We start from the raw sequence: 13,833 nt of genomic DNA, 5'->3' as shown, positions 1-13,833 counted from the left end.
TTGAAGATGGACAAAAATTGGCTTTTAAAGCCAATTTTGTTTTTAATTCATTTTAATAACTAAATGACCAAAATGCCCTTAATTAAAAACTATGGTGTTTTATCTTCCTTTAGGTATTTTTGTCCAAACTAGTATGATGGTCTAACTACTATCCAAGGACCTCCACTTTAAAAACCCATTACTCACAAGTACTTAGTACCTTTGTGAACTAGAACACACATTTTACAACTTTTGCAATTTAGTCCTAGATATCAAATTGGACCCTCTATCGATAAAATTTCTAAACAAAATTTTCACACAATCATGCAATCATGCCATAGACCTTAAAATGATAATAAAATAAATTTTTCTACCTTAAATTTGTGGTTTCGTAACCACTATTTTGTTTAGGCCCTATTTCGGGATGTTACATCATAAGCTACCTTCATAGCCGAGGGCAATGAAGAACGAAGAACGGAGCAACTAATCAAGCCATGAAGAAACACCAAATTTGCCTCTTACTCCCTATCTCTTTAATTTTTGTTGTTGTTTTGAGAAACATGTTTATGAATATTTATGCTATTGAAATGGTTATTTTAATCAATTTAGCTTAAATTAAGTTTGTGTTGGGTTGATTATATTTTGCCTGCTTGAATTGTTAAAATGATGTTTATGCTGTTATAGGCCTTGGTAAATTGCTTGGTTAAGTAAAATCATGCCTAAGTTACTTTTACAATATACTTGTTAAATAACTAATGAATTAATTATTAAATCGTATTGAGATTATAATTAATAGACACAATGCTTAATCAGTGCATGTTTATTCTTCTAAGGTAGCTGATGTTTAAATTAGCATTGTATTCGGCGATACATATGCATTGCATAACTTGCAAGATTTTTGTGATTAAACTATTTCAAGGTAGAAATACCCTGTTACCTCACTTAATCTTTTATATGCTTGTGAAGATTAATTAACCGCTTGGATTGATAATGAAAAATGTTCAAGAGATTGATTAATTTAATAAGTATGTATGAGCAGTAGTTAGCAAATTACTGAGTTGTCGTGAGTTTATTCGTAGCAATATAAACATAAGTTTAATAATTATAAGTTAAAGAAATGTAATTAATCCAACACAAGTATGTTATCTTGATTAAATACTATTTGAAATCGTGCATTAGAACTCATTTGTTTTATTTTAATTATTTACTTAATTTTTAAATAGTTTTTGATCATCTTTTAAAACCAAATTATTTTTACCTCGCCAAAGTGTTTTACAATTAATTTCATAAATAACTCTTTTTACAGTCCATGTGGGTACGATAACTTGACATTTACTTGTCACTTTATTACTTGTTGTGATGTGTACACTTGCACATTTTCTGTCGTTCCAAGTTTTTAGCGCCGTTGCTGGGGACTATTTTAAAAAAGTCATTATTTGTGAATTTGTTAGTTTTACATTTTGGTTTATTTTCCTATTTACATTTTTACGTACTTAATTTTTCTGTGATTATTATAAGTGTTTATGAGTATTGACCAGATTATTGACTTACTTCCTGTAGACGCTGAGATAGAACGAAACTTTCGACAGCGAAGAAAACAAGCGACCAGAGAAGGACTGAAGGAATTAATTTTGAGAATATGAATCAAGGAAATTGAGCAAACCTTGCTCAAAAATCCTATCCTTATTGCTGATGATAGGGATAGAGCCTTAAGACTATATGTTGTGCCAGTGTTTAATGGTCTTAATCCGGGTATTAGGAGACCCAAAATTGAGGCACAACAATTTGAGCTGAAGCCGGTCATGTTCCAGATGCTTTAGACAGTGGGCCAATTCAGTGGAATGCCTACCGAAGATCCTCATCTTCATTTAAGACTGTTTATGAAGGTGAGTGACTCTTTCAAATTATTTGGAGTACCCGAAGATGCATTACGATTGAAGCTGTTCCCGTACTCACTAAGGAACAAAACTCGAGCCTAGTTGAACTCATTGCCACCATACTCAATTTCCACATGGCAAGAGTTAGCCGAAAGATTCCTCATGAAGTATTTCCTGCCAAGCAAGAATGCTAAGTTGAGGAACGAGATCACTGCCTTCCAACAAATTAATGATGAGTCCTTGTATGAGGCATGAAACGATACAAAGAATTATTACAAAAATGCCCTCATCACGGAATCCCACATTGCATCCAACTTGAGACATTTTATAATGGTCTCAATACTCACACGAGGATGGTAGTGGATGCCTTCACTAATGGTGCTCTTCTTTTTAAGTCTTACAATGAGGCTTACGAAATCATCAAGAGGATCGCCAGTAACAATTATCAATGGCTAACCAATCAAGCCGCGTCAGGAAGATGAGTCGCTGGAATACATAAAGTGGATGCTCTCACTTTTCTCGCATCTCAGGTATCTTCAACATCCTCAATGCTTAAGAATCTTACCACTAATGGGTCTAACAGTTTTGTAGCCTAACCACATCACCAATTTGAAAGTATAGCATGTGTTTATTGTGGGGAAGGACATTTGTTCGAAGAATGTCCATCGAACCCCGAATTCGTATATTACATGGGTAACCAGAACCAAAATTAATGAGGGTAAGGAATGCAATCCAACTTCTATCACCCATTGTGGCGAAACTACCCAAATTTTTCCTGGAGTAACCAAGGGGCTGGAACCAATAACAACTATGCCCAACCTAGACCGACCCAACCATCTAGTTTTTCCCAACAAGTTTAGAAACCAGTTCAAGCTGAATCATCCAATAGCTTAGAAAATCTACTAAAAGCTTACATGGCGAAGAATGATGCCTTAATTCAAAGCCAAGCAGCTACATTGAAGAACTTGGAGAACCAGATAGGCCAGCTTGCAACTGAACTCAAAAACAGACCATAAGGTGCTTTACCTAGTGATAGGGAGAATCCAAGAAATCCGGGGAAGGAACATTGCAAAGCGTTAACATTGAGGAGCAGAAAGACAGTAGAGCCCAACACCATCGAAGCTGAAAAAGAGCCAACTGTCACTCAACACTCAGAGGAAGTTCAATCGAGTGTTGAAATTCCAATTTCACCAAAACCAAAACTTGCAAAATCTGATAAGGTAACCTCAAAACCACTTAATTCTGATCAACTAACAACTGCGTTAGATGCAAAATTGCCACCAAAGACAAATCAACTAGTACCAATTCCAGTAATGAAACCTTCACCATCCTACCCTCAAAGACTTTAGAAGCAGAAACAGGAAATTCAATTCAAGAAGTTCCTTGATGTACTCAAGCAACTTCATATCAACATCCCATTGGTAGAAGCACTTGAACAAATGCCGAACTACGTCAAGTTTATGAAAGATATCCTGTCCATGAATCGAATACTTGTAGAATTTGAGATGGTAGCTCTAACGAAGGAATGCAGCGCATATCTTCAAGACAAACTACCCCCAAAGCTGAAGGATCCTGGATGTTTTACCATACTTTGCAACATTGGAGCAACATATTATGGTAAGGCACTATGTGACTTGGGTGCAAGTATAAACTTGATGCCTATGTCAATATTTAGAAAGTTGGGGATAGGTGGAGTTAGACCTACTACGGTTACACTTCAACTAGCAGATCGATCCTTAGCACATCCAAAAGAAAAAATTGAGGATGTATTAGTACGTGTAGATAAATTCATCTTTCCTGCTGACTTTGTGATTCTAGATTTTGAAGCAAACAAAGATGTACAAATTATCCTAGAAAGACCGTCCTTAGCAACCGGAAGGACCCTTATTGATGTGCAGAAGGGCGAGTTTACGCTACATGTTTAGGATGATTAGGTAACATTTAATATTTTTAAGTCTATGCAACTTTCTGATGCGGTTGATGATTGTTCTGCAGTATCCGACTTAGAGGATTTAATAGTGGAAAAGGAACTCAACTTTGTTGAGGATCTACTGGAAAGAATTTTGACATCAGACCCTCCAAATGATGAAGAGGAGGATGAATACTTAGCTTTGCTGGAGGCTAATCAAAGGGGATTTAATCCGCAATCCTGTTTTGAATCTTTAGAGTTAGAGAAGAGGGAGTATGCCCAACCAAAAGTATCAATCGAGGAACGACCTAAATTAGAACTCAAGGTTTTACCTTCACATTTAAAATACGTCTATTTAGTTAACGCTTCTACTCTGCCTGTGATTGTTTCAGCTGAATTGACTATTGAGCAAGAAGAGAAACTTATCTTAGTCTTGAAACAATTCAAGAAGGCTATCAGATGGACCATAGCTGATATTTGTGGTATTAGTCCATCTGTATGCATGCACAAGATTATCCTAGAAGATGGCGAAAAAGGGAAGATTGATGGACAACGAAGACTAAACCCCATCATGAAGGATGTGGTGAAAAAGGAGATTATCAAGTGGTTAGATGCGGGTATCATTTATCCCATCTTAGACAATTCGTGGGTAAGTCTGATCTAGTGCGTGCCAAAGAAGGGAGGTATCACAGTCGTAGAGAATGAGAATAACGAGTAGATACCAACAAGAGCAGTTACGAGATGGAGGATTTGCATCGATTATTGGAAGCTGAACAAGGCGACTAGGAAAGATCACTTTCCTTTGTCGTTCTTAGAGCAAATGCTAGATAGACTCGTAGGACGAGACTATTACTATTTTCTCGATGGATACTCAAGGTATAATCAGATTACAGTAGCACCGGAAGATCAACACAAGACGACGTTCACCTGCCCGTATAGTACATTTGCATTTAGACGCATGCCATTTGGTTTACGTAATACACCTGCTACATTTCAAAGATTTATAATGTTTATTTTTACTGACATGGTTGAGAAGTACTTGGAAGTTTTTATAGATGACTTTTCAGTATTTGGAGATACTTACGATGATTGCTTAGCCAATCTAGCTAAGGTACTAAGGTGATGCGAAGAAACAAACCTCGTACTTAATTGGGAGAAATGCCATTTCATGGTACAAGAAGGAATTGTTCTAGGGCATCGGATAACGAGACATGGGATCAAGATAGATAAAACGAAGGTAGACATTATTGAGAAGCGTCCACCACCAACATCTGTAAAAGGTGTTAGGAGCTTTTTGGGCCACGCCTGTTTCTATTGAAGATTTATCAAGGACTTTTCCAAAATTGCTAAACCCTTATGTAAATTATTGGAGAAGGACACGACGCTCAAATTCGATGATGAATGCTTAAGAGCTTTCAAGGATTTGAAGAGTCGATTAGTTACGGAACCCATATTCGTCACACCAGACTGGGATTTTCCATTTGAACCGATGTGTGACGCAAGCAACTTTGCGATAGGTGCTGTCATGGGCCACTGAAGGAACAAAGTTTTTCATCCCATCTACTATGCAAGCCGGACTCTTACAGGAGCTCAACTGAACTATACGGTAATAGAAAAAGAGTTACTTGCTATTGTATTTGCTTTTGACAAGTTTCGATCTTAACTTGTAGGTACCAAAGTAATTGTCTATACGAACCACTTGGCAATTAAGTGCTTACTTGCCAAGAAAGTTGCTAAGCCAAGACTGATCTAGTGGGTGCTTCTACTTCAAGAGTTCAATCTAGAAATTCGAGATCGAAAGGGAGCAAAAAACCAAGTAGTAGATCACTTGTCTAGATTAGAGCTGGAAGAAGGGAATTTTCTTATTATACCAATTCAGGAAACGTTTCCAGATGAACACATACTAAAGGTAACTCATGTCCATAATACCCCTTGGTTTGCTGATATTGCTAACTAGTTAGCTTGTGGTTTGATGCCAATTGATAAGACGTATCAATAAAGGAGAAAGTTTCTTCACGATGTGAAGTACTATTTCTGGGAAGAGCCATATTTGTTTAAAAATTGTGCAGATCAGATGATTAGGAGATGCGTGGCAGAAGATGAAGTATAAAAGATTTTATACCATTGTCACTCAGCTCCAAGTGGGGGACACTTCGAAGGTACTCGTACGGCTGCCAAAATATTGCAAGCTTGATTATTTTGGCCAACACCATTCAAGGATGCATATGCGTATGTAAAGAGCTGTGACCGATGTCAAAGGGTCGGAAATGTCACCAACAGAAATGAGATGCCTCGAACAAACATCATTGACATAGAATTGTTCGACGTATGGGGTATTGACTTTCTTGGTCCTTTCCCTCTGTCTTTTGGTCACAAGTATATATTGGTAGCAGTAGACTATGTGTCCAAGTGGGTCGAGACTGAAGCTCATCTGACAAACTATGCGAAGGTTGTAATGAAGTTCTTGCATAAACACGTGTTCACAAGGTTTGAAACCCCAAGAGCTATCATTAGTGATGAAGGGTCCCACTTTGTGAACAAGTGGTTAAAATGGTTATCAGACAAGCACAGAGTGAAACCCAAGGTTGCAATAGCTTACCATCCGCAGACGAATGGGAAAGCTGAACTGGAAAATAAGGAGATTAAAGGCATACTTGAGAAGGTAGTCTGCCCGAACCGATGAGATTGGTCCAAAAGGCTGGATGATGCTTTGTGGGCTTACAAAATAGCATACAAGATACCTTTAGGGATGTCACCTTACAAGTTGTTCTTTGGCAAAGCATGTCATCTACCCTTGGAGTTAGAGCACAAATATTACTCGACTCTTTAACAGCTTAATTTGGATCCTAAGTTCGCGAAAGAGAAACGGATGTTCCAACTGAATGAGTTAGAAGAGTTCCGAATGTTCTCATATGAAAATTCCAAATTACTTAAAGAAAGACTCAAGAAATGGCATGACAAACACATTCGAGTTCGAGAATTTAAAGCAGGTCAGCAAGTCTTGTTGTTCAATTCCAAATTAAGGTTCTTTCCAAGTAAGTTAAAATCACGTTGGTCTGGTCCATTTACAATTCATCAAGTCTATCCATATGGAGTTGTTGAACTCTAAGGCAAGGGAGGTAATTTTCGAGTTAATGCTCAACGCCTGAAACATTATTGGGGAGATAAAATTGAACGAGATAAAATCGCGTTCATTTTATCGGATACTTAATTTCTCATTTTTATTTTTGAATAAATGATTTAGGGTATATTTTTGGGTATAGTATGTTTAAATAAATTATGTCTAGGAGATTGGAACTTAAGCGGGACCGCTTGTGACCCCTCCAATCTTTCCTAGGAATTTATTTTGACATAATTTCCTAAGAAATTATTCCGTAAATGGAAAAATAAATTTTTAATTTTTCAAATAAAAGGGTCAATTTTGATCCACGTTTTAATTTGCAACTCAATTTTAAATTTTCATTAAGTCTAGGGACTTAATTGAATTATTTCTAAAATTTGATTGCTCTTTTTGTAAATAATAAAAACTAGGTGCTTCTCCTTATAAATATTTTCAAAAAGCATCTAGAATAAATATTTTTTATATTATTTATTAATTTGATAAGCCTTAATATATAATTATATTTATTATTAATTGTTGTTAAACTTTGAGTAGAATTAGAACTTAGGATTTTTTTTTAAAAAAATTCTAAGAATTCTACTACAAATCTTATTTTTCCATCAATAAATACGATCAACCTTTCTCCCTCCTTTCATTAATCTTCAAAACCCCAAAACACCAAACCCTTAAGTGCCGCAAGCCTAGCCCAACTGACTGACCAGCATACGCCCAGCAGACCGTCGCACGTCCAGCTCCATCGCGCACCTATTGCTCCAACCTCAGCTCACGCTAAGTGCTCATCCGTGCGCTCCTACTGCTCCTGCCCAGCAGCAGTCCACGCCGAGTCCTGCACCAGGCTTCCATCCGCGCGTGCCTACTACTCCAGGCCACAATGCACGAGCGTCCAGCGCCTTAATGCCCACGCCAGGCCTGCTGTCGAAGGCTCCTTGCTGCATTGCTACTCCCACATGCACCATCCGTCTAAGCACCTAGCCGCCTTTCACACTAAGCCCATTAGCCAAGCCGTCCAACCCTTCTTTAAAATTTTCATCTTTTTCTTCATAATTATTATTATTATTTTTAAGAGTTCATACATTTTTGAAAAAAAAAAGGTCGTAAGACCTAATTTTCTCTTAATTTTTAATTTTTTTTCAATTAGTTAATTTTCAATTCATTGAATTATTAATAATTTTTATTAAATTTTTAAGAAAATAATTTTTCCATCTTATGATCATGTTAAACATGCCTCACAAGAGAACTCGTGCTTCCGCTCAAATTGATGAAACACAAAACAAGTTCCACTGTGAAGAAGCCAAAGTGAGATACGAAAGTATCTTCAAAAATCAATAGATGCATCCAGAGAAAAACTTTACATTAAAGGAAAGAAACTACAGAGACTTTATGGCACGTATTCGTCAAGTTGCTGAAACCCTCAATTGGGAACTGTTTTGTGAAAAGAGACCTAGTGTGGATGAGGAGCTAGTTCGTGAGTTCTATGCAAATTTAACTTCAAGCGAGATGACAGAAGTTCTAGTTCGCGGAATCAAGGTACCAATAAATCAAATGCTATTAATGAATTCTTTAAATTACCTAATTTTGAAAACAATGAATATTCCACATTAATGAGTAATATCAAGCCTGAGAATTTGCAAGAAATTCTCGAGGAACTGACAGTTCAGGCTTTTACGTGGACTGTGTCAAAACAAGGAATCCACACGAAGGTATGGTTTTACTTCATCCGATTCAGCCTTATGCCTAGCTCACATGGGACTACAATCTCATTAGAGCGAATGGTCTTATTGTACTCGATCCTAACTACTAAGACCATTGATGTGGGGAAGATCATCTTGAAGGAAATACGAAATTGTGCCATTAAACGCTCTGGCCCTACTCACTTCCCGTTTACAATAACAATTCTATGCTTGAAAGCTGAAACTTTTGCAAATGTAAGGAAGACAGGGTATAGCCAAGGCACAATCACAGATTGGGACTCTACCGAGTAGCTGGAGACTCAGTTCTACAGTAACGAGTTGAAGGAAGTGAGGAACTTGAGGACCTTGATGAAGAAAATGATCCCACGATGTAATCATTTGAAGTCCCTGGTAAGGTAGAATCAGTGGAGCCAAAAGCTGAACCTGATGCTGAAACTTCAATATTTAGAGCTCAACCGCCTAGCCCAGACCTTCAAGATGAGCTATCAAAATTGATGAACTTAATGCAACATATGCAATGGCAGCAACAAGCCTACTGGAGATACTCAAAAATAAAGGAAGATTCGATGAGAAGTGCTTTTAAGAAAATATACAATGACCCGTTTATTTTTTCTGCCTGAGTTCTCAGATTTCATTTGAATCATGGAGTCCATTATCAAAGAAGGAACGAAGTGATTCCTGCAAAGGCAATAATGATGGAACAAAAGATGAGTCCAATTCGGAAGGATCTGCAAATAAATAAAAGGAAGGGATCTTGATTTTACTTTATTTTTGTTCGTAGATTATTTCTAGGATTAAGTTTAATTAGGAATTTTTGTTTTTACATAATAAAACAAGAGATGGAAATTATGAGTAAATATGAACAAGTCACAAAATATAAAGTGTGGCAATATATATACATGTCTAGGATTCGATTCAGAGAGAGTTTGGTACTTAAGCAGTCAAATTGACTCACCTCCTCTTTTCTGGAAGCCTACCTAGTGTATAGTATTTATTCACTTTAAACAATGAGGACATTGTTCATTTTAAGTTGGGGGACCGAAATTTCCACTTAGAATAAAATTTTTCTTTTAATTATGATTAGGATATATTTTGTTCAAAAAATTGAATTTTGTTAAGTATGCTAAACTTGAGTATGAATAAAGTTCTATTAATCCAATAAATTATTATGTTAGCTTAATAATGACATGAATGTATTTATATGCAAATTCGTACCATAAAATTTTTAGTTCTTTAGGAAAGTTAGGTATGCATGAAAGTTTAAGTCTTTAGAATTGACTTAGTAGTTTCTTGAGGCGAAATCCTAGGGAGCATGGAACGTTGGAAATGATTTAGGCAACTATTGTTTGGACCGTTTGAGCCTTTCATGCCCACCATGGTAAATCTTATCCTTTGAAACCCAACTTTGAGACTATATGGCCTGATTTTATTTCGACCCTTCCAATATTTAGCCATTACTTTTCGCTTAATGATCTTAAAATTGTCCGAAACACTAGACTCTATACTATTCAAAATGTTCTTTGAAAATAAGTTTGGGGAGTTGAAAAGAAGTATCGAATGCTCAAGAATTTCAGTACAAAAAGTAAGTGCTCATGTTATTTTTTTTAAAAAAAGAGCACATGTATTTTAAAGAGATGTACAAAAGAGCATATGAAAGTCAAGTTAGTGTATCGAAGGTAAAAATTCCTAAGGTTCGATTGACGCTGAGTCTAGGTTTTTAAGCCAAAATTTATCCATATTTCACCTACCCGTAGCCTAGCCACGTTACAACATTGATAAAGACCTATTGATTCAAAGTCCTAATGCTACCTACATTAGTGGAGAGAAATTGCTACAATCAACATATGAAGACATAAGTTAAGCTTAATGATTGCAGCTCAGTCTTGGATAAAGGAATAAAAATCAAATTGGTAAGGGTTAACATGTCTTTGTTACAAAAGCATTTAGTCTAAAATTTGCTATTATAATAAGTTGTTGAATCTAATCTAAACGTTATACTTAAGTAGCATAACTATAATATTTCTTGTATTTGAGCATGAGTATATCAAATTCATAATTTTAGGGAAAATGTTGTTCTGAAGGAGTTTTTCAAAAGTGTTTCCGCTAAATTCTTTTCAAAATTTGTGCATTACTCGGGACGAGCAATGAATTAAGTTGGGGTGTGGAAACACAAAAATTTATATGCTTTTTCATACCCATTTTTACTTAAATTCATGCAAATCCGATTAAATTCTTCTCGAAAAATAATCAAATATTATAAAATAATTAAATTGTGTTAAAAATATGAACATGGTGAATTTTAGTTAATTTTATACTTAATTTTGACTATTTTTGACAGATTCACGCAAAGGGCGAAAATTGGCTCAGCTGACATTGCTGAAAGCACAAAATCGAGAAGCAATTTGAAGTATCGAGGCACATTAATTTCCAGCCTAAGACAGTCCAGAAATGTGTATTAATTCATAATTTAATTAATTTTAATTTATTCCCCATTTAATTTGGGTAAAATAAATTATTTTTAATAATTATGGAGAAAGGTCCAGTTGAACCGCACTGGTTGAAAAAAATTGAGTAAACTAAACCAGCCACTAATTGGGCAGCCCAGAACCGTCCACATGCTTACCCAAATCAGAATTTTAGATGATTAAATATGCTTGAAAAAAGGCCCTTGAAAGACTTCCAAATTGCATTCAAACCCCACCTTTAATTGTGGCTTTGTAGATTTGCCCCAGGCTATTTTTAGCAAAGTTGAAAGTCTCAATTTTTGCCAAGTAGATGGCCGGCCATAGGGGGGCTCTTTGGCTGCTGAAATTTTCTATTTTTAGCAGCCACAATCAGCTATGAAAGCCACATTTTTCTGATCATTCAAACCATCCCTCAATCCCACAACATTCTCTCATTCTCTCTTCTCCTCTCTCACTTTTCTCTCCATTTTTTTTCATCCCATTTCCCTTTTTGTTCAAGTGTCAATTTCTTCTCTTGGGAAAGAGGCTCTCATCAGCCATTTTGGAGCAGCAATTAGGTGTTCATAAGCTATTTTCATAGCCGAGGGCAACGAAGAACAAAGAATGGAGCAACTAGTCAAGCCACAGGGAAACACCGCATTTGCTTCTTGTTCCCTATCTCTTTAATTCTTGTTGTTGTTTTGATGAACATTTTTATGAAAATTTATGCTATTGAAATGGTTATTTTAATCAATTTAGCTTAAATTAAGTTTGCGTTGGGTTGATTATATTCTGCCTACTTGAATTGTTAAAATGATGTTTATGTTGTTATAGGCTTCGGTAAATTGCTTGGTGAAGTAAAATCATGCCTAAGTTATTTTTTCAATATAATTGTTAAATAAATAATGAATTAACTATTAAATTGTATTGAAATTATAATTAATAGACACAATGCTTAATCAGTGCATGTTTATTCTTCTAAGGTAGCTGAAGTTTAAATTAGCATTATATTGGCGATACATATGCCTTGCATAACTTGCAAGATTTTTGTGATTATACTATTTCAAGGTAGAAATACCCTGTTACCTCACTTAATCTTTTATATGCTTGTGAGGATTAATTAACCGCTTGGATTGACATTGAAAAATGTTCAAGAGATTGATTAATTTAATAAGTATGTATGAGCAGTAGTTAGCAAATTACTGAGTTGCCGTGAATTTTTCGTAGCAATATAAACATAAGTTTAATAATTCTAAGTTAAAGAAATGTAATTAATCCAACACAAGTATGTTATCTTGATTAAATCTTATTTAAAATCGTGCATTAGAACTCATTTGTTTTATTTTAATTATTTACTTAGTTTTTAAATAGTTTTTGACCATCTTTTAAAACCAAATTTTTTTTATCTCACCAAAGTGTTTTACAATTAATTTCATAAATAACTCTTTTTACAGTCTCTGTGGGTACGATAACTCGACATTTACTTGTCACTTTATTACTTGTTGCGATTGTGTACACTTGCACATTTTCTGTGTTCTAGTCACTAGGGTTTTATGTTATGTGATTCTGGTTGCTGGTCTTGTACGTCCTACCGGTAGCTGAGTATACCGGCATATGTTTCGGTTACTTGACAACTTGTGTGAGCAGCACCATGTAGCTACTCTTGACTGACAACTTGTGTGAGCAGGCTCGTTAATGGCTCGAGAGCGAGCATATATGTGATGAGATAGAGGTAGCAATGGCTACGTATGTGGCACTTTGTGTGTAAGGTTTTCTCGAGTATCCAATTTTATTATTCCAAGTGATTCATTGGGTATAACAATGATGATACTAAGTATGAAATTATTACAATATGGTACAAGTTTGTACTTTAAGCTTATGATTATTAATTCGTGAAATGACGATTTCAAGGTAAGTTTGTGATGGAATGAATTATGATTATGAGATTTTGGTAAATTACATTATCTTATGTTATATTACTTGCATGTTAATGTGTGGTAAGATTAGCTTATTTCTTTCATACAAGCTTACTAAGCTATATAGCTAACTCCATTTTATTTTCCATGTTTTATAATGTCACCAAGCTAGCACGAATTAGAGATCATTGGAGATCGCATCACACTATCAAACTGTTATTTTGGGTACTGATGATTTTAAACATTTTGAGATTATGGCATGTATAGGGACTTGGTCATTTTGTTATATGTGTCATTAAGAATTTGGCCAAATGTATTGGCTTGTAATTGTCAAGGCTTGATGTAGTATTTGGCCATGAAACTTGGCTTATTTTGGTTGAATTGGTTGTAAGCTTATATATATTTATATATGCATGCATGTGTAATTATCTCTTGTGTGATATGGTTTATAAATGCTCCATATATGGTTGAATATGGCTTAATGGTTTTGGATGTTGAATGGTTAAAATTGGCTCATTGGTGTTCTAAGAGAACTAAGTAAAATTATGCCTGTTATTGGTAGCCATATTGAAACTTGTAGAATGTGAGTTGGTAAGATTTGGTTTGACAAAATATGATGTTGTAAAAATGTTGAGTGTGGATAATGAAATGACATGAATTGGCCTTGTTTTGTGGATGTATTGGCTGTCCAAGTGTGCTATGAATTATGCCTTGAACTTGGGCATGTGTAGGTGTAAATGAAGGTGACAAATGGCTTGGTAAATATCCTTTATTTTGTCCACATGGGTAGACACACAGGCGTGTAGCTAGGCCGTGTGTGACACACGGTCTGTCCCATGGGCATGTGTTTCGGCTGTGTGTCTTCTGCACCTTAATTTTGAGAAACAGAATACTCA

General features: G+C 35.6%; 1 non-coding gene across 1 annotated transcript; it reads right to left on the bottom strand.

Moving 5' to 3' along the window:
* Positions 1-2,048: 2,048 nt before the first annotated feature.
* Positions 2,049-2,154, bottom strand: LOC121217290 (small nucleolar RNA R71). The gene has a single exon (XR_005913382.1). It is a non-coding gene; the product is annotated as a small nucleolar RNA R71 (small nucleolar RNA).
* Between the last annotated feature and the right edge of the window lie 11,679 nt (positions 2,155-13,833).

The sequence above is a fragment of the Gossypium hirsutum genome, chromosome A02 (assembly GCF_007990345.1).
Source record: "Gossypium hirsutum isolate 1008001.06 chromosome A02, Gossypium_hirsutum_v2.1, whole genome shotgun sequence".
NCBI classification, from domain to species: domain Eukaryota; kingdom Viridiplantae; phylum Streptophyta; class Magnoliopsida; order Malvales; family Malvaceae; genus Gossypium; species Gossypium hirsutum.
The sequence above is the reverse complement of the archived record's forward strand: the minus strand, read 5'-3'. Positions and strand labels throughout refer to the sequence as shown.